Here is a 20964-nt window from a genome sequence, read left to right as displayed (position 1 = left end):
GTCAGTTTTATTATCCCCATTTTACAAATGAGAAGACTGAGGCTCAGAGAGTTCACTTACCTTCACATGGGCATATCTGGGATTGGGACCCAGGTTCCTCTGTTTCCAGAGCTCACTGGCAGTCACTACCCTTTACCGTGGGGGGCAGAGATGATGGCAGAAGCATAGAAACCCTCAAAGAAGACAAGCACAAGTCCCCCACCCCCACCCCACCCCCGCCGTCAACCCCTGGAATGCCGCAGAGCCTGTATCTAGAACCAGAGGCTGAGCTCTCTGTCTCCTGATACAAAGCATCCTGCTGCTTCCCAGGGGACATGTCAGGACCATGGGCTCTGACGCTGATTGCTAAGAATTGCCCCACTGGGAGGAAGCAGAGAGCTTCTTGCCATCGTTCAAACCCCCTGCAAGATAGGGTCTTGTTCACAGCCTCATGGGAGATTTGGCTTTGTTTTTTGCTGTTGTTGTTGTTGTTGTTGTTTTCTATCACTGTCACTCTTGCTACATCCAAGTTTTCTGGTTACTGTTCCTAGTGCTGGATCTGGGCACAATTTACCTCTTTGCTGAGAGAAAAAAACTCGGCTCTTACAGTCCTGGCTTGGTGTGTGTGCATGCAGAGCCCAGCCTTCCCCATTGTTATCTTGGGAAAGAAAAAGCAGATGTTAACCGTTACCCCTTGAGAATTCACCTTGCTGTGCTGCAAAAGTCTGCATTATTAACATTGCAAAATCCTTCCACTCTTGTACGCATCTTAGATGGGAGTGAATTTTTGAGAATTCAAAAATGTGGAGAGGATGGAGGTGGCAGAATTTGACTAAATTGGCCCAGGGCAGTTTTGAAATTTGTAAGTTTCTCACTCTCCCTGGCTCTGGCCAACTCACAGCCAACTCAGTTGAGCAGCTTGTACGAAGGTTTCTCATTGGGTGGCCCTCTCCATCCTCACAGAGGGTGAAGGGCAAGTACAGTGGGTACCCAGGGAGGACAGATTTGTCCAGCTCCATTTGGGCACGCTGGAAAGAGGGCACAGTGGCCAAAGGAAGTGCATTCACAGTAAGTGCATTAAATATGAGTTAAATTAATGGATCCTTTTTTAAGACAAATAATTCTAAGGCAACTTCTCTTTTATATAAGCCAGCAATGAAACTCAGTGGTTTCTTCCTCCTCTGATCTGGCTGACCCATTGGAAAGTAGGAGATGGGGTTTTTTTGTTTTTGTTTTTCACTCTATTTTGAAAAAAAGAGAAACAGCAAAACCAAACAGCCACTCATTGCAAAACTGTAAAATAATTTCAAAGGGTATTTCCCAACATACAAATGTGCTTAGCAGCAAAATAACTGCAAGTTTCTGTAACAATAGAGCAGAGTGATTAAGTCCAGGGCTTTAAAATCGGGAGGACCTAGGCTGAGTTCTGTCTCTGTTCCTCTCCAGCTGTGTCACCATAATTAACCTCTCTGAGCCTCAGTTTCCTCCCCTGCCAAGTGGGGAATGACAATAGCACCTACTTTATAGGTCTGCTCTGAGGATTAAATAAGATAAGGGAGATAGAGTACACAGCACCTGGCACATACTAGGTGCCCAAGAAATGTTAGCTGCCTCATATTATTATTTTCACCATCATTATTGTTGGTGAGGTCGGTTTTGAAGTACATTGGCCCCCAGATGCAGTAGCATCCATACATCCTGCCCTGAAGCCAACAGCTGGGATTTGGTTTTGCATCATGAACTAGACCCAAGCAACTGCAAAATAAAGACCCCTTCCAACAGGAAGAGTTTCTCCTCCTCAGCCCTCACCCCCACCCCCCTGGTTTTGATCTCAGAATTCCCAGCTACTGAAGATTTACTAAGGACATTTGGGGGTAGGGAGCAAAGAAAGACAAAACTGAATCTATTCCTGTAATTAACTGCTTAACTAGAGCTTTCAACAATTAATCGAATATTTTAAAGAAGAGAGGAATGGATACCCACCATCTCTGATCTGTCTTCCCAGAGGTAAGTTGTTCCCTAGCCCAAGCGCAAAGTGCCACATCAAGGAAACTCAGGTGAGTCCTGGAAGGAAGACCCACGTGGGTTAGTTGTAAATGGCGGGGTTGGGGGGTGTCAGCGGAGCCCGGAGGGGGCGATGGAAGTTTGCGCAAGGCTGCCACAGATCCGGACGAAACCGAAAAGGATGGTCTCATTAACGCGAAGTAATCGGCCAAATTAACTGACCCAGAGTCCATATTCCCCGAGCATTTGGGGAAAGAGTTTGCCAAAAGCCGCAGCGCCCGGTGTGGGAGGCTGAGAGCAGCTCCCTGCAGAGGGAGCTGTGCTGGCGCTCCCCCGCCCGAGTAGACAGCCATCCATCACTCCGGGAGAGGCAGCGTTGGGGACGTGAACTCGGTCACCTCCTCCCCCTCTCTCCTCCCCAGCAGCCTCCGAGGAGCCGAGGCGGTGGCGGCAGCGCGAGGAGCAGAACGCGCTGCAAACTGCTTGGCTACCCCTTTGCAAGACTGACGCCGCCGACACAAGTTTTTCCATTTCCTCAAACAGCCTCTCCGGCTGCCAGTAAAGACGGCGGCTCTAAACCCAGGCACGCGGTCAAAGGGGGTCTTATCCAGCGGGTTCGCAGAGGCCCTCTCCGCCCTGGGCGTGCGCTGGGGCCTCCGGGGATACTCACCTTCCCCCTCTGTCTGCTGGCGGCCACGCCGGGGACCCGGGCCGATTGGGCGGCTGTGCGGAATAATTACCGAGTAATTCGATGGCGGGTCTGATAGGTGCCAGGTCCAAGTCCCCTTCGAAATCGAATTCCGCCGCCTTCTGCGTCCGGCGTGGGCAAGGCACGGTTAACGCCCAGGATCCCACTTTCACAAGGGTTCTGGGGCAGGTGTGCTCTGAGCCATTGTGGCCTAAGCCGAGTTGACAGGCTCCATTAGAGAGCGGCTCTGTCATGGAAACTGTGGTCTTAACAGAGGGGTATGTGGTGGATACCAATTATTCGCACCAATCTACACTGCCTGGCAGGCCCCTTTCCCTGCCTGACTGATGCGACCAGGGCATGTTCTCATCACCATTCTCTAACTCCACATCAGACCTGACCTGCAGGGGCTGGATTGGGGAAGGCATGGCCTGGAGACCCACAGCAAGGAAAAACAATGCCCCTTCAATGCCTGACCCAACTCCTAGGACCTAATGACCCATGCATTCTACCCAGAAGCCTCAGATGCCTCTCAAAATCAATGCAAACTGCAGAACTTTGCAAGGACTGTCGGATCTAAAGTAGAAAAACATTTGAACAGGTCTTACGGCAGCAAGAGTCCTGGTGTGGGACACCTGGATGCCTGGGAGTGACCTTGACAAAGACCTTCCCCCTGGATCCTCAGTGTCCCCACCTCAAGTGCCATGATAAGGCCCAATTTCCCGGAACCTGAAGCAGATCACGTCTGTCCCTGACCAGGGCGTAAAGATGGCCGCTAAGTCAAGACAAATTCAGGTGGAGCCCCCTTCCTCCTAGAAAGCAGAGAAGCCACCTGGAGAGAAGGAACTTGACTGCAGAAGGGAGGGGAGAGGGTGTTTGTAAACCTCACCTACCCAGGAGGCAGCTCCCAAAAGAGTAACACAGGACCCTGAGGGCAGAACCCCTAGGACTAGGACTTGGATCCCCAAAGAAAGAGGCCAATGAAACAAATCCATGAATTCGTACCATACACTCCAGAGACACCAGGACTGACCCCAGCCCCCTGGGTCCCACCTCCCCCCTACTCTGGGAAGGACAGTGTTTGTCCCATCACCATCACCACGTCCACCTCCTCTATACAACAAACCTCTCTATCCAGTGGCTGGGCCCAGGTCCCGAGGTGTGCCAGCCAATCGCTTCTCCCCAGAGGTGCGGCCGTGGGGATGGGGAAAGGAGGGGTGACTCAGCCAGCCACTGTGCGTCTTGGGTGGGGGAGCGTCGCCGTGGCTAAAAGGCCGTCAGTGACTGACCCAGGGTCACTAGTGCGAGGCTCAGAACGCCCGTCCGGGGCCCAGAGAAGGGAGAAGGCTTAACCGTGGGCAACTTCTTAAGAGACCGGATCGGGATAGATCCGGTGGGCCCCGCTGCGGGCCCTGCACGCGCATCCCCAGCTGCCAGAGCTGAAAGCGCCGCCACCCCGCGGAGGTCCTGGAGCCCGGGCCGCCGCGACCTCGGACCCCGCGCCGGGAGAGCCCGGAACAAGCCCCCGCTCATTCCAGGCAGGGGAGCCTGGACTGCCTCCAGCAACCCTCTTCCTTTGGTCACTTGGACTCTGTCACCCCGGGCTTGCGTGCCCACAGCAGCGCCTCCCACGGAGCAGCCCGCGGGGCCTCCGGCCGGACCCTCCTGAGCTTGGCGGCGGCCTCCGCTGAGCCCCCGCCGGCCGCGGGGCGCGGCGGAGACCAAGGCTGCCATCTAGCGGGCGCGGCGGGTGGGCGCCGTGAGGGACCCGAGCCGGGCCGGGGCGCGGAGGGCTCCCAGGGTCCACTGCAGCCCGGACGGGTTTGGAAGCCAAGCATTCGGAGCAAACTTAAGCACGAGTTGTGTGACCTTGGACAAGTCCCCGACCCTTCCTGAATCAAACCTGCTTTCCTGGTAAAACGGAGAGGGTACGACTTCTCCGCTCAGGGTCGTCGGGAAACACGGGACGGGGAGAGAGGCGCATCCCCCTTCCTCCAGGCCAGTCCTCCCCGCGTCCGCTTCACACCCCACTCCTGCCCAAATGAGTCTTGAGCAAACCCAGTCCCCCAAGACGGTAGAAGAAGGCGGCGCCACGGAAAGCAGCAAAGCAGGAATCCACACTGAACAGCAGGATCCTTTTCTAGGAATTGTAAACCCAGAATTGTAAATAAAATGCTAATGATTTATTCGTGCTCAAACTCCGGGGGCTGCGTCGCAGCTTTTGAAGACAATTCCAAGGGAAACTTTCCAGGAAGGCGGGCCTCCCCGCGGCGCCTTCCAGGGCTCTCCGGGGGCTTAACCGGCAGTAGTTCTCTGCGGAAAGCTCTGAACTGCCCTTGACTGAGAACTGGATGGGGTTAGAGGAGGACTGGTCTTTTTCCTTCAGTCTACAACTGAGTCAGTCCCCCTCAGCACACGCTCATCATTCATTCAACAAATATTCGCCCATCACCAAGTCCCTACCAAGCCCTTAGCTGAATCCTGGTGGTCAAAACAGACGTAGAATTCACATCTGGTTGGGGAAGTTTGACTTAATAAATGATCCCAGAAATAACTCCATGCAAATTACAGTAAGTGCCTCAAAAAAAAAAGAAAAGAAAAGAAAGAAAGAAAAGCATAGATTTTTAACTTCCAGGATGGATTCCATAAAAGTTCTGGAAGCTTCCAGGGGCCCTGGGGGGTGGGGCTGGGGGTTGATCCTATAATGCACCTTGAGGGTCCTAAATATTTTAAGGTATTTCTTCAACGGATGGGCTTTAAAACAAATGAACAAACAAACAAAAATAATTCAGCAAGATGCATATACATCTGCTGCTGCCATGGTAGCCGTCGTGATGCCTGACCTGGCTGGGTAAGGTTGGGGTCACTGAGCCCATCAGACTGCTGTCCAGCCAGCCCAACCCACGAAGCAGCGCAGACAGCCTCACTTTCAGCTGCTTCTCCCACCAAAGCAGGAGGCTCAGAGCCAGCCGGAGAAGCTTCGGTGGCTACAAACCCTACAACTCAGAGCAGGAGACCTGGAGCAGCCCCACTCAGCTCTCCAGAGCTCTCTGCAAAAGCACATCGCAGGCTGTGTTTATTTTTAAGAAGACCTCTCTTCCCCACATTCCCTTTTATGTAATTTCTTGAGAAATGGTGAGTTTCCAGTTAACACTGACCTTTCTAAGGTCTTTTTGAATATAAGACACAAACGTTACTAAGGGTGATCAAAATTCCTGCCTCCGTCACTAAGCTGGTTTTTGCATTTGGGAGACCTCCATCAGCCCACCAAGGAAACAGTTCCTTCATGACTGGTCACTGGAGACCATTTTGTAGAGGAGATTCAGGCATCCTGCAGAGGGCTGCTCTAAAGAACCTTTATTCCTCCCTTCAGTGGACAAATGTTATTGATATCCTGCTGTGGACTGACTCTATACTGGATCCTGGAAATGTAAGACAGATAAAACAGCTCCTGCCCCTAGGGGGCTCGCAGTCTGTGTCAGGCTCTTCCTTTGCAAAGCAAGGAATTCTGGGATTCCCTTCCCTGGCCTGGCCGTGTGGAGATCGGGCCCCAGCACAAACCTGTGTCCTTTAAATTAGTGTATGTTCACTACCAAACTTAAGGTAGATAGCTAGTGGGAAGCAGCCGCATAGCACAGGGAGATCAGCTCGGTGCTTTGTGACGGCCTGGAGGGGTGGGATAGGGAGGGTGGGAGGGAGGGAGACGCAAGAGGGAAGAGATATGGGAACATATGTATATGTATAACTGATTCACTTTGTTATAAAGCAGAAACTAACACACCACTGTAAAACAATTATACTCCAATAAAGATGTAAAAAAATAAATAAATAAAAATAAAACAATCAGGTCCCTAATGCTTTAAAAACAAAAAAATTATGGCATATAATCAGGAGAGCCAGAACCAAAGCCCAAAAGACAACCTCTCTGGGGCAACCTTGTTCCAACTCCCACCCTCTAGGCTGAGCTATATCACGCTTATTTCACAGGGCTGGGTTCTAATAGGTTTCTTTAAGACAATTTCCATGTAAAAAAAAAAAGTACAAGCAACGAAAATGAACGAAATTCAAGTACAGGAAACAACATGGATGAATCTCATAATGTTGGAGCTAAGAAACAAGACACAAAAGAACACATACATACAAGATGATTCCATCTATCCAAAGTTTAAGAACAAACAGCAATAAGCTATTTGGGTGGGAACATTATGCAAAAAGGCAAGGAAATGGTCATGGTAGGATTAGTTCTAGGAGGGAGGGGGTTGGGATAAGGAAGGGACATACAGTGGGCTTTGAGGGAGTGAGTAATACTCTAGTTCTTAACCTGGATTGTGGCTGCAACAGTATTTGCTTTATAAATTATTTGTCAAATCGTGTCTGTGTTTTATGCACTTTTCTATATATGTGTGATAGCTCACAATAGAAAACACATTCAAGGAAAAGGAAGAAAAGGAATGTCCAGCCTATTTTTTAAATGTGTTATAATTTTTTCAAACTGAATTCTTCAGTTTGGGTGTCTCTACCCTGCCTGAATTCTCTGTAACTGCTGTATCAACCTTCTGTTTGATTCCCTCATGTGACTGCAACAAGGTCTAATCCTGACTCAGCTTTATAGATACAGAGATGGGGAAGAGCTCAGCCCAGGAGACTTGACTTCTAGTTCTGACGTGTTACTAATTCACCGTGTGACCCTGGGCAAGTCCCTTTCCTCTCTGGGCCTCAGTTTCCTCGAGTGCACAATGAGGGAGTTAGAGGACATGATTTCCCCAGGCCTGTAGTTATGTGAGAGGTACCTAGTATGTTGGATGAGGTTTTCTTTGTTCTAGAAACCCCCTTCCATCTCCCATGGGACCCGTACCCCGGAGCCAAGCAAATCCCACAGTGACGTCACATTGCAGAGGAAGTGAGTGGTGAGTGTACATCCTAAAAGCAAGGCCATCGAACACCCAAAGTGGCTGTCTGAAACTGCCACAAAGGCTGTGCCTGCAGGGTGGGCACCCCATCTCTCACCACTTCCCCGAGTCCACACCTAGAGAATCACGGCACCGTCAGTTCTCAGATGCCTCCCCTTGGCGGAGGCAAGAGCTGCCTTTGGGCATGATGGCCCTTGGGGACACGAACACCGCTAAAATCCCATTGATTAATCGTGTCCCACCCTTGGATCAATGGCTGGCATTAGGCGAGCTTAGCACAGTTTTATTACTCTGACTGGCCTCTTGCAGATGTTATAGATGAAGAAATAAAACGAGGAGGAGAGGGAAAAAGGACAAAATCATTAGTCTGAAAGGAGCAAAAGAGCATCTTCTCTATTTTGCATTCAGATTTAGAGCGGCACTGGGAGCACACACAGCAATCCATTTTTATGCTGTTTCCAGAAGTTCAGTTCAGCCTCCTGACTTCCCGCTTTACCTGATAGCTAAAATCCCAGGACCATCTGGTCCATAGCAATGGCCAGTCTGGCCTCTGAAGCCATTCCAGGACCCCGCCAAACACTAAGGTCCCATTCATTCATTCGTTCATTCATTTCTCAAAAGGGCAGAAGGCTTTTGCCTGATGTAGGGAAACAGGCGTAACCCTCCACCAGATAATCCAACTTGAAAGGGTCCTATTCGCTCTGAAGGTACTGGTCCTTCCACAGGACTTGTAGAGAAATCTGCTACACACACAGTCTCCACCTTGCCAAAGCTTTGGTTCCGGCGGAGGAAACCCTCGGCTTCTGCTCACTGAAGCTCTACCGAGAGACGCTTTGAATTAAGACCAGAAATGCTTTTAAAAGACTTGGGTCCCTGGCTTCTAATGATGACCTCTTCCTTAATTTTGTGATGGCTTCATCTGCCTCCTTCCATCATCTAGGTAGCTATAAAAAGCTAAACACCTCCTACTAACCCCATTAGGATGAAAGCGGAGGATTTTATTATTCATTTTTAATAGGAAGAGGCTCAAACTCCCTCAGGAAGTGTAAAAGGTAGGGTTTTGATGTATCTGATGTGGAGAGGTTGCAACAAAGCAGAACCCCCGAGAATGGGAAAGCCTTGTTGGGGGACGAACAGGAAAGACTGGGGTGACCGGCTCTGCACGGAAGGCAATGATCTCAGGCAGCCCCGACCGACTCCTCCAAGGTGCAGACTGATTTCAGAACCTGCCTGGGAATCCAGGAATAACCCGAATCCCCTAGAACACCGTCTCCTGATAATTGTCTGTTAAACATTTGCAACTCACACACAAAGGTAACTAATCGGAATGGTTCCCTCCAGGACCACACTGTTCATAACAGTAATAAAGCCCCTGCCACAGACAGCATCATTATCCAAACACCATTAATGTCAATATTCATATCAAATGCCATCTGGCAAAGGAGCCTGCAAACCTAAACCCCTCCTACTCTAGGACTTTGCAGCCTGGTGGGGTGAGGGCGACCCACAGCCCTCCTCCTCCATGGCCTGATGCTCAGGACGGGCCTGCCTGGGAATCCAGGGCCCGGCCAACAAGCTGATCCCAGGAGGGGACTGAGGTATTCAAGGAAGAGCAGGACAGGAAGGGTAAAAACATCTAATTTATTCACTGCCATTGACTTTTCTTCAAGTCTTCATTATGAAGATGCCACCAGTTTCTCCTTCACATTGTCATAATAGGAAGCTGACTGAGTATTTATACAAACCTTGAAGGGATCATTGTTTGGAAGACAAACAGAGCTTAACCGCCCGCCAGTCCTCGGGGTGTCCTTGCAAGAGCGTCACATCCAGAACCCCATACTGAAGTTGAAAGAGCTTTCTGCAGGGAGTCATTAGGTGACCCCAGAACACAAGTTCTTCCTGGAGAGGGAGGCTGGGTGCTTCGGGCACCGCTCAGCTCCTCCTCTGGGCTGGATCCTGTTTCCCCAGCCACTGCATCCGTGTCACTGGGTGGCCTTCTGAGAACCAGGGACCAGCGGGCCATGAGGCCATCATCCTTGAGCGTGGGCATGTGAAGGCAAGGGAGAAGGAGGGAAGCTTGTAGGTGTGGGCTTGTCAAAGTGGTGCTGAGCACAGGCAGAAAGAAATATAGGAGCAGGCTTCAAGGAGATCCTCGCAAACCGTGCTGAACCTCATTTTTCCCTCTGTCAACTGTATCTATTATGATTATAAATACCTATAAATGAATCAGTGCACACCTGCTGCACAGGGTTATGGTGAGATTTTGAGTGAAGCAGTAGTAGAAGCTGGTGATGATAGTGATGGTGTTGATGGCTACCATTTATTGAGTTTAGTACGTGCCAGGTACAAGGCTGAGGGCTTCATGTTTTATGTCATTTAATCCTCACCACAATCATGTGAGGTTAAAAAGAACTGATCTCCATTGTATACAAGATGAAACAGAGGTTCAGAGAAGTTAGGTAAGCTACCTAAACTTACTCTAGCTAAATAACCTCGTAAGTAAGAGAGCTGGAGTTTGAGACCAAATCTACCCAGCTCTAGTGTCCAAGCACTTGACCACTATTCTGCCCCCCTCCCAAAAGCATTTTGTAAGCTCTGATATACTGAGCACAGGATCTTGAGTGAGAAGGCCAGGGTTCCAGTCCTGGCTCCACCGATTCCTAGCCGTGTGACCTTGGGTTTGTCACTTTGCCTCTCTAGGTCACAGTTTATCTGCCTGCCTCACTGAGTGGCTGTGATGCTCTTAGGAGATGAGGTCTGAGACTTTACCCTAATGGGTAAAGCACTGCACAGATGAAAAGAGCAGCCACGACAAGCCTCGCTCCTAGGAGAGCAGCGTGGACCAGCAGGAGACAGCTGGGGAGCAGTGGAGCAGCTGCAAAGAGGAGTGCAAAGGGGAAGCACCAGGGAAGGACGCTCTGTTTGAGCCCAGTGTCTGAGGCAGCCAGAAAGCAGAATGACCGTTTCCAGCCACTGTGGGCTCTCTAAAGAGCAGACAAGGGCCAGGGAGATGTGAATTGGGCCACAGGCGAAGGACAGGCCTTTGGCCCCTCAAAAGCCTATCTGGGGACAATGCACTCCCAGAACCAGGGGCCTGGACAGCGGGAACGGGAACATAATTGCCCTTAGCAGCAGCCGTAGCACCTTTCATACTGAGACATGACTGGCTGGCAGCAGCATTTAGAACTGCTCTGACATGTACTGTCTCAGGGAAAGTGAAAAATGTATCACAAGACAGGAAGCTCTTCTCTAACCCCACTTGTAAATCCTTTTGCAAGAGATACAGGACTCAATAAAATCAAAAGACAAAACAAAAAGAAGTGAGCTTCCCAACATTGGAAGCATCCATGCACAGCCCACCAGGGCTGTCCCAGGGAGGAATTCCTTCATTGAGAGGGAGGTCTTCAGTCCCAGAAATGTAGTTCTATAGCCACCCTTTGTAATCACCCAGCACAAAGTCTTCATGTGGGAGACAGGGACAGACTTGGAGAGGAGACACAGCTATTTTCTGGAAGAATCGAAGTCTTTGACACCAACACAGTACTGTTCCCACTCTATGTAGCTCCTGTGATAAGTCGAATCATCCCATATCCCCTCTCATTCCCTGCATGCCTCTTGGGGCCAGCATGGTGGACTCGTGCCAAGGATGGCGTAAGTTTGGAGGCCAGGACAGGGCTGGGGTTCCCTGGCCTGGGAGAGCAGAAGACACCACTGCCAGAGGCGAGCAAAGTCAGAATGCAACTCAGACTCCGAAGCAAAGAGACACATCCAGCGCGGCAGGTCAGGATCTAATGGGAAATCTGTGTAATTGCACCAAACGCCAGCCAGCATTTAGAGCTCACCTTTACAGCCAATGAGGACGTGACTCGTGGCTTGGTCAGCCCTGTTCAAAAAAGACCTGGGTAGGATGGGTGCTTGGAGTGAATAGGAGCAGTTCCTGCCACCAAGTACCCAGGTGCCAACACCCTGATCTTGACCACTCACTGGACCCTCTGAAAGCCTTGGGCACATCTTCTTTGACTCCAACCTAATACTGCAACCCTGGCAGAGGGAACTTTTTCCTTTTCTACTTTTCCCTAATGCATTCAGGCAGAAAAGTCATTAATACTTCACAAAGAATGAAAAATCAAAGGAGGAAGACAATTTTTTACTGTATCTTTTAAACATTTGGGTAAGAAAAGTCAGATGTCAAAAAAAAATCCCCATTTACATCTTTTAAAATACGAACAATTAATATTTTCCACGGAGGTTCACGCTCCCTCTCTTCATTCTGTTTGCAGGGTATTGTTAAGCCATGCTTTGTAATTTGTTGCATGTTTAAATATTCAGTCTGTATTTCATTTGGGCTCCACATTTAATTCAGCCAACATGTTCATTTTAAGATCAATACTGTCATAACTATGTTGAAAAATTAAATTATTGTAACTTTATTTACATTTCTTAAAAGTACTGTGAAAATTATTCTTAACCAGGACCTAATCAATGTTAGAGTCTAAAAATATGCCACTCTGCATGAAGCTATAAAAAGATTAATGTACATTTTTTTACAAGAAATTAGTAGCTTAATGAAGTGGATAAAAACGCTGTCACAATTTTTATTGGATCTAAATTGCATAGTAGTGGAGGTACAGTAAGTGCCTTCTACATAATGACATAATGAGTCATGACTGGTGCTGGAAGGCTAATTTGCCCTTAACTGACACAAAACCAGGGAATTAACATCCCAGTCGCTCTACGCCAATAGCAGATGCATTATTTCATTGCACAGCAGGGTTTTTAACTAAACTCTTAACTGTAGAAATATTGATCTATTCTTCTGTGAAATGATGAAATTGGAATTTTTTAAAAGGACATCTTAAATTATGGCTGTTGCAGTGACATTTGTTTTCACAGTACCACGTCTGCCGACAGAGCAGATGCAACAAGAGAAGTTTGATGAGGCTCCTACCTGTGTTACAGAGTCTTTAGTCAGAGGAGAGAGGAAGGGGAAATTTTGTATGAGAGCAAATGCTGGAGTTTGAGAACATGACAGGCTGTCTACAGGAGCCCCAATTCAGGAGAAAATGTTCCTGGGCATTGTCCCAGCCCATGAACTGGTTTACTTTGAAGAGTGTTTAGTGCTTGGAAGTTGTTTGGGGTAAAACAGATATTCAAGTTAAGTCTGAAATAATAAGTTAGTGGTTCAAGGTAGTCTGGGGGGAGTTGAAGGAGCTAGAGACCCTTGTAAGAGACAAGTATAAAGTTAGAGACCCTGTACTACCATGGTTTCAATTTTGTCATACATTCATTCATTCTGCCTATATTTACTGGGCACCTACCAAGTGCTAGAGATGGATAAATACAGTCACTTCCCTATGGGGGCTAATGATTGCTTCTGTCAAACAGTGAAATGCAACATATTTCTTTGTTTAACCAAGTGAATTAAAATTCATCTTGCTTTGAAAGTTTTGCAATAAACCTGGTACTAACGGCAGATACTTTGAGCTATCGCAACCCAGGAATTTAAAAGAAAAAAGAACAGTGTACCGACTAGCAGATATACATCTGACACCTCTCATGTGTCTCTATTGACACTTTTGGTTAGCATCAAAAAGTAATAATAAAGATTGGCAAAATCAGATTCTTTGTGACGGAGGAGCTGGGAGACCAAACCTATTTAACTCGATTCAACAAGCTTATATTATGGTCATGACGTAAGCCTGGGCACCCAAGGTAACTACATGTGGTTGGATCCAGTGGGTCTCAACAACACTAATGGACAGTGAGTCACAAGGGGACAGCCTTATTTAATTGGTTTGGGATGGACCTGGTATCGCTATGTTTATAAATCAGTCTCAAGTGATTCTAGCGTGCAGCTGGGGTTCAGAACCACTGCTTAAAAGGCATACAACATAACAACAACAGAGACTGCTCAGACCACACTAAGTTGGAGGACTTGATGATCAGGCTCTGACTAGGAGGGAAAAGGAAGAGAGCCACACGTGGGCCAGGTGAGGAAGCACAAAAGAAGAGCAATTTGATGCACTGGAAACTGCAGACAATCAATTTAGTCCCCCTACTCTGAGTCTAGGACCATGCTCTACTGCGTGTTAAAAACCACTAAACCTCTCTCTTCCTCATCTTCCCTTCAATAATTATAGGATATTTTTAAATGCGTATATAAATATATATGGTTAATTATAATACATATTCATTGTAGAAAAATTGGAAAACACTGTTAAAAAGGTAAAAAAAAGAAGAGGCTTTTTAAATCTGTTATTTTAAAGATGTATAAGGATCAATCAATTAATTTTAAACCATCCTAAAATTGACTGCTAAAGCATGTATGGAAGATTCTGTCCTTACACTCTCATCCAGCATCACCCCTTGAAAAAAATGTCCATTTGATAAAGAGAAAGGGAAGCCCATTGTTTTTTTTAATTTGCATTTCTTCTATTACTTGTGAGGTTTTATGGTTTGTCATGTTTTGGGCCTCTTCTACTTTGTGTGTGCATGCCACACACTAATATTTTTTCCTTGTTTTATTTTGCAATGTGTTTCTTACTGATTTGTAAAATTATATGAAGAATATTAACTTTGTTGAGAGTTCCCTGGTGGCCTAGTGGTTAGGATTCGGTGCTTTCACTGCCGTGGCCTGGGTGCAATCCCTGGTCATGGAACTGAGATTCCACAAGTTGCTCAGCAAGGCCAAAATCTATATCTATATATATATCTATCTATATCAATATATATATCTATATATATATATAAAGTTTGTCTATTACACATTGGCAAACATTTTTTCTGGTTTAATCCTGTTTTGTTTATAGTACATTTCGACATAAAGAAGCTTTCCATTCTTATGGGGGGGGGGAAATAACAGAACTCCTTGTTAATGGAGTTCTCTAATATCTTTCTTTTATTTATTTATTTATTTATTTTTACATCTTCATTGGAGTATAATTGCTTTACAATGGTGTGTTAGTTTCTGTCTAATATCTTTCTTATTTCTCCTCCATACCCTCTTTGAGGTTGACAAGCCCCTGGGACTTGGAATTAGAAGATCAACATTCCCTTACCAGCTGTGCAATTTAGGGCACCTGACTTCACTTCTCTCTGAGGCTCTGTTTTCCTTCACCTGCATCCCAACTTTTGTCAGAATGAAATTCAGCCACCACTCTAATGGCAAGAACTCTGCTATCCCGTTCACTGATACATCCTCAGGACCTAGAACAGAGCAGGGGACACGGGTTCATGCCCCGGTTCGGGAGGATCCCACATGCCGCGGAGCGGCTGGCCCCGTGAGCCATGGCTGCTGAGCCTGCGCGTCCAGAGCCTGTGCTCTGCAACGGGAGAGGCCACAACAGTGAGAGGCCCGCGTACCGCCAAAAAAAAAAAGGGAAAAGCAGGACCAGGGAAATCTTGTTAAAGGAGGAGGTCCCCAGCAAGGGATTTGAAGGATGAAGACACTTCTGACATACAGAGATGAGAAGGCTGGTAAGGCCAGGTGGTAAACCATGATCCAGGCTTGCTTTTTTCCCTAAGACTATTGGCCTAATGTGCTACTTGACCACAAGACAATTACATTTTATATTCATGATTTCACTCACCGGGACTATTTTACTCGCTCATTGGTACTCACACCATCTGCTCACGTACTGGTTTCAAGAAAAGCTCTCCTTTTCCACTTACAATTGGAAACCCAAGGAAAAAATGTGAAATCCAGAACATTCAGCCTAGTCAGGTTTTCATTTCTGTTCTAAATCAGCCTCCTAAGTGGTTTGTGTTCAGACTCACAACTGTTCTTCACCTTTTTGAAGGTGAATGAGAAGAAAAACCAGGTTCCTTCTGTCCCGTTGGTACATGTAATTTTGCACACAAATGCAGGAGCCCTTGAACCCCTGGTAGCCCATCCAATGACTCCTAGAGTCATACAGTGAACTCCTTGCATCAGAAGTTGCCCCTGAAGAGTATCCAGCAAACCCCAGGCTTCAAATTCTGTAATTATTATAATCTCCTTGGCCTGAAGAACATTATTTTTGGTATATTGCAACTGGCCACAAAATCTGAATCTTTCTGGTTCACTCCTTTCCAGAGATGATTTCCTTTCTCACTCACTACCTGCCTGAGTTCCTAGCTAAGAATCACAACCCACATAGTGTGTAGGTGTATAAGTTAGGATAATATCAACTGCTATAACAAATCAAGTCCATAATCTCAAAGACTTCACATCAGAGACATTTATTCACAGTTTATGTAACATTCCAATGCAACTGTTTCTTGTTAGCAGATAAGCCTTGCACAATGTGTCCGGGGGATCCAGGCTCCTTCCACATCAAGGCTCTGCATTTTCAGCAGTGTTGCTGTGCTCATCGGCAGCCATCTGGTGGAAAGAAAGGATCTTGCATGGAGGATCGTGCATGAGAGGATTTTATGGGCTAGGCTTGGAGTGCTGTACACCACTTGACTCACATTCTTATGGCCAGAATTCAATCATAACAGCCCATAATTGCAAGGGAAGCTGGAAATGTTATTCCTGTGCCCAAGAAGAGAAAGCTTGTTTGGTGAACAGGTATCCTGCCTCTGCCACAATGGATGACTACATCTACTCTCAAATTGCTCTTGGGCAAGCTGTTCAGAGTCCCCATTAGCCATTTTCCTTCCTCCTTTTGTAGACTCAGCCTCTAAAGAGCTCTGTTACTACCAGGAAGGCAGGCCTTTGCTCAGGCATCAGATAGATGGGACTTCAAGTTCACGTTCTGCCAGTAACTAGCAATAGGTTCTTGGAAGTTCCTCTCTGGGCCTCAGTTTTCTTACCTGTAAAATGGACCACAACAACAGCTCCAACCTCACGACATTGGCAGATTGCATGAGAAGGCACAAGTAAAGCTCTCAGCACGATAGCTGGCAAGTTGTAAGCAGTCAAATAGTCTAATACCAATGCTACTGTTAATAATAATTATAACAAAAATAATGCTATTATTATCATAGGCTAGTCCAGATTTTGAAAAGGAAGAATCTAAGAGACAAGCCAAGGCTTCTGTAAGAATTGAGATAAAATGTGATACAGGTCTGGCCTGGGGTAAAATAAAAAAGAATACCAGTGTTCAATAAGTACTTTTATAACCATTATCTTGAATCTAAAAGAAATCAAGAATAAATAATTTCAGGATTTAATAATACATTGGGAGAAGAGAGGAAAGGACCTATAGAGTTGAAAATGGTCCTGCTGTCCAGTTCAGAGGTTTTTCCCAAGTCTCCAATACTCCTAGGCAAAATTTAGGTCTATTTGTTCTCACCCATCAGGTCTCTCACTGCATTTCACATTTCAGTCCACCTGGTTTTCCTCTCACTGCAAGGATCATTCTGACTTCTTCCTCAGCGATCCTCCTTCCACTGATCTACCGTGGCCTTTGCTTAGTCCTGCCCCCACCAGCTCAGTGTCCTCTCTCAACCCTCAGCTCAGCCCCCTTCCCCTCCTTCCAGCCTCATCACTTGAGTTGTCCAGAGAACATTTCCACTAAGATCCTATGACCCCCAACACTTAAATGAGTTCCTTTTTGCCAAATAGCCTGCCTTTCTCAATGATCCCATTTCCATCAATACCCTGCCACAGGGGTAATGTAGTGAGGAAACAGAGCCCAAGGAACCTTCAGTCCTAGAATCTTCTCTTCTAACCAGGAAGAACTACAATGCAGCAATAAAGCATCCTCCAAGCACAGAAACGGCAGGCAGCTCCAATTTCCAAACACAGCTATTGGGAAATGGTTAGGGCTCTAGGTCTACTTCTTAGCTCATCTTGAAAAACTGTAAAGCCAATGCCTTGCTAGGACAAGGCCCCAGTACAAAGAGTTCCACCATTGCTTTTTGGAATAAGATAGGCTCAAATAAATTAACATTCCCTTCTCAGCTGACTCATTACCTGGAACGGGAAGTTTGCATGCCTATTTGAATAGAGACAGGAGAGAGAACAAAGGAAAGAGTGTATACAACTTATCAAAATGAGTGTACCAGCACCTCTCTTAAAAAACAAAAACAAGGGACTTCCCTGGTGGTCCAGTGGTTAATACTTGTGCTCCCACTGCAGGGGGCACAGGTTTGATCCCTGGTTGGGGAACTAAGATCCTGCATGCCATGCAGGCAAAAAAAAAGAAAAACAGCAAAAAGAACATTGTAGAAGATTAATATTCCATTTTTACAGACCAAGCTTCTGTCTGTTCTGCAGGCTATGCTGTATTAAACCAAATTAATTGTCACATGTCTCCTGATATTTCATCACTTTAGCTCAAAAGATGCTTTTCTTAATTGAAGTATAGTAGATTTACAATGTTGTGTTTGTTTAAGGTACACAGTAAAGTGATTAAGTTATATATATATATATATATAACTATATATAACTATATAACTATATATATATGTATATATATACACATACATGTATGTTTTTCAGATTCTTTTCCATTATAGGTTATTACAAGATATTGAATATAGTTCCCTGTGCTATACAGTACATCCCTGTTGTTTATTATATATATAGTAGTGTGTATCTGTTAATCCCAAACTCCTAATTTATCCCTCTCCCCACTTCCCCTTTGTTAACCATAAGATTGTTTTCTATGCCTGTGAGTCTGTTTCTGTTTTGTAAATAAGTTCATTTGTATCATTTTTTCGATTCTACATATAACTGATATCACACGATATTTGTCTTTCTCTGACTTACTTCACTTAGTATGATAATATTTAGGTCCATTCATGTTTGCTGCAAATGGCATTATTTCATTCCTTTTTTATGGCTGAGTAATATTCCATTGTATATATGTACCATATCTTTATCCATTCCTCTGTCGAGGGACATTAGGTTGCTTCCATGTCTTGGCTACTGTAAGTAGTGCTGCTATGAACATTGGGGTGCATGCATCTTTTTGAATTAGAGTTTTCATCTTTTCTGAATATATGCCCTGGAGTGGGATTGCTGGATCATATGGTAGCTCTACTTTTAGTTTTTTGTTGTTTTGTGTGTGTGGTATGCGGGCCTCTCACTGTTGTGGCCTCTCCCGTTGCGGAGCACAGGCTCCAGATGCACAGGCTCAGCGGCCATGGCTCACGGGCCCAGCCGCTCCGCGGAATGTGGGATCTTCCCGGACCGGGGCACGAACCCATGTCCCCTGCATCGGCAGGCGGACTCCCAACCACTGCGCCACCAGGGAAGCCCTGCTTTTAGTTTTTTAAGGAACCTCCTTAAAAAGGTTTTCCACAGTGGCTGCAACAGTGTAAGAGGGTTGCCTTTTCTCCACACCCTCTCCACCATTTAGTATTTGTACACATTTATTATTTGTACATTATTATTATTTGTAGACCATTCTAACCAGCATGAGGTGATACCTCATTGTAGCTTTGATTTGCATTTCTCTAATAATTAGCAATGTTGAACAAAAAGTTGCTTTTTAAAGTATAAGGATCTTACAGTGGAAGTTGCAGCACTTTTCCAGAGACACGTTGGTAGTAACGGGTACTTGGAGGGGTCAGGGGGTTACTAGTTTCCTTCCACTAAGTTCCTCATTATAACTGTCTTTTGCAATTTTCTCAATTACATTTTAAACAGTTCTGAAGATGCGTTGATGTATCTAGTTCTTTTTACATTAAAATTTGTCTTTGTAGAACGAAGTCACAGCTGGGGCTTGTGGAGAGATGATATGCCCATGGAAGGATAATGTGCTAAAGCCTTTCCTTTGCAGTGTTTTAGCTCTCAAGTGTGAAATAATTACAACAAACCTCATCTGAGGCAAAAGAAAGTGATGAAAGCAGATATTATCATTCAAACATGTGGCATTTCCTTCCATGGGAGTCTTTAAGAGCATACACATCTACAGCAGATGGCTTAGGGAACAAGTCATTCTGCCTGCTATAGGCATGAGGATGGTGTGGTCTTCTTAAAGCCCCTTTGTAACCCGTAATCCATGAAACAAAGAATGTTATGACCTTCATCCTCTCCAACCCCTTGTTAAAAAGCTGATAATGAATAGAAAAAGTGAAAATCACAAACTGCTTCACTTCCAATACAGTGTCTCAAGTGATCACTGAATATGATTTCAGGAGAAATAACTTAAGCAATCCTTTGGATCTCTAAGTTAAGTGTACACTTGGGTGATAAAGGTAATTTAAACTTTCAGAACAGAGCCAACGGGCAGGAGCCGGAAAGCTTGAGTTTAAATAATACAACACCGCCACCTAGAGGTCAAGCACTAAGGAAATGGACACTGCAGCCAGACCGGGTGAAAAGCTAGACAAGCTACTGCCCACACCAGAAAAGCATCACTGCCTTCACATGAAAGCTGCAATGAGGGGGGGCTTCCCTGGTGGCGCAGTGGTTGAGAGTCCGCCTGCCGATGCAGGGAACACGAGTTCGTGCCCGGGTCCGGGAAGATCCCACATGCCGTGGAGCGGCTGGGCCCATAAGCCATGGCCGCTGAGCCTGGGCAGCCGGAGCCTGTGCTCCGCAACAGGAGAGGCCACAACAGTGAGAGGCCCGCGTACCGCAAAAAAAAAGAAAGAAAAAAGCTACAATGAGGGACATTTAAATGAGCACGGGTTTTCTTCAGCATACGGCATACTGGAGAAACTACAGAGTAGAAAATACACTTTCCCCGTCACTACCTATAAGGACAGGTGATGAGCAAGGCACCAAGGAAGCAGCTGGGGAGGGGGAGTGGTTAGAGGGCTTTTGTAGAAGATACGGCATTTAAGCTGACCTTGGTAGGATGAACAGAATTTCTATAAGCCAAGGGAGACAGATTCCAGGCTGAAGGAGCAGCTTGAGCTACTAATCTCAATTGTGAAAATGCACAAAATTTCCTCTTATTTTACCACCAGTCCACTAAAGGTTGTATTAAGACACTTGGGAAATGGAATAAAATCCTATTTCCAATCCCACTGAAAATATTCCAGTAAAGTGTCCTTTGGTATATTTATTATATGCTGCTTGAATAGGCATTTCTTAAAATAGTCAAACTTAGGAACGTGGGATATAAACCAAGGTAAACAGATTTCTCTATTGCAGGTCTTTTCAGAGAACATTTGATTGTACATAGTACATCTCCAAGAGACTACAGAAGGCTGTTTCCAAAGTTTAACTATAGAATTCATGTTCTGCAAAACACCCCATGAGTAAATCCTCCCTCCCTACTAGGGAAGCAAGGTCAAGTGGTGATTTAAGGATGCAGGTTCTAGAATCAAACTGCATGGATTCCAATTCTAGCTCCACCACTATTAGGCCTCTCCAGGCCTGTTTCCCCATCTGGAAATAGAATAGAGGACCTACCTCACCAGGTACTGTGAAGATTACATGAGGTAATACACATAGAAACCACCTGCAATAATCTGTAGTAGGTGCTGTCCCTTCATGTC

This window comes from Aethalodelphis obliquidens, unplaced genomic scaffold (genome assembly GCF_003676395.1).
Source record: "Aethalodelphis obliquidens isolate GAN/ISIS:26980383/991018 unplaced genomic scaffold, ASM367639v1 scaffold9, whole genome shotgun sequence".
NCBI classification, from domain to species: Eukaryota; Metazoa; Chordata; class Mammalia; order Artiodactyla; family Delphinidae; genus Aethalodelphis; species Aethalodelphis obliquidens.
This window is presented reverse-complemented; position numbering follows the sequence as displayed.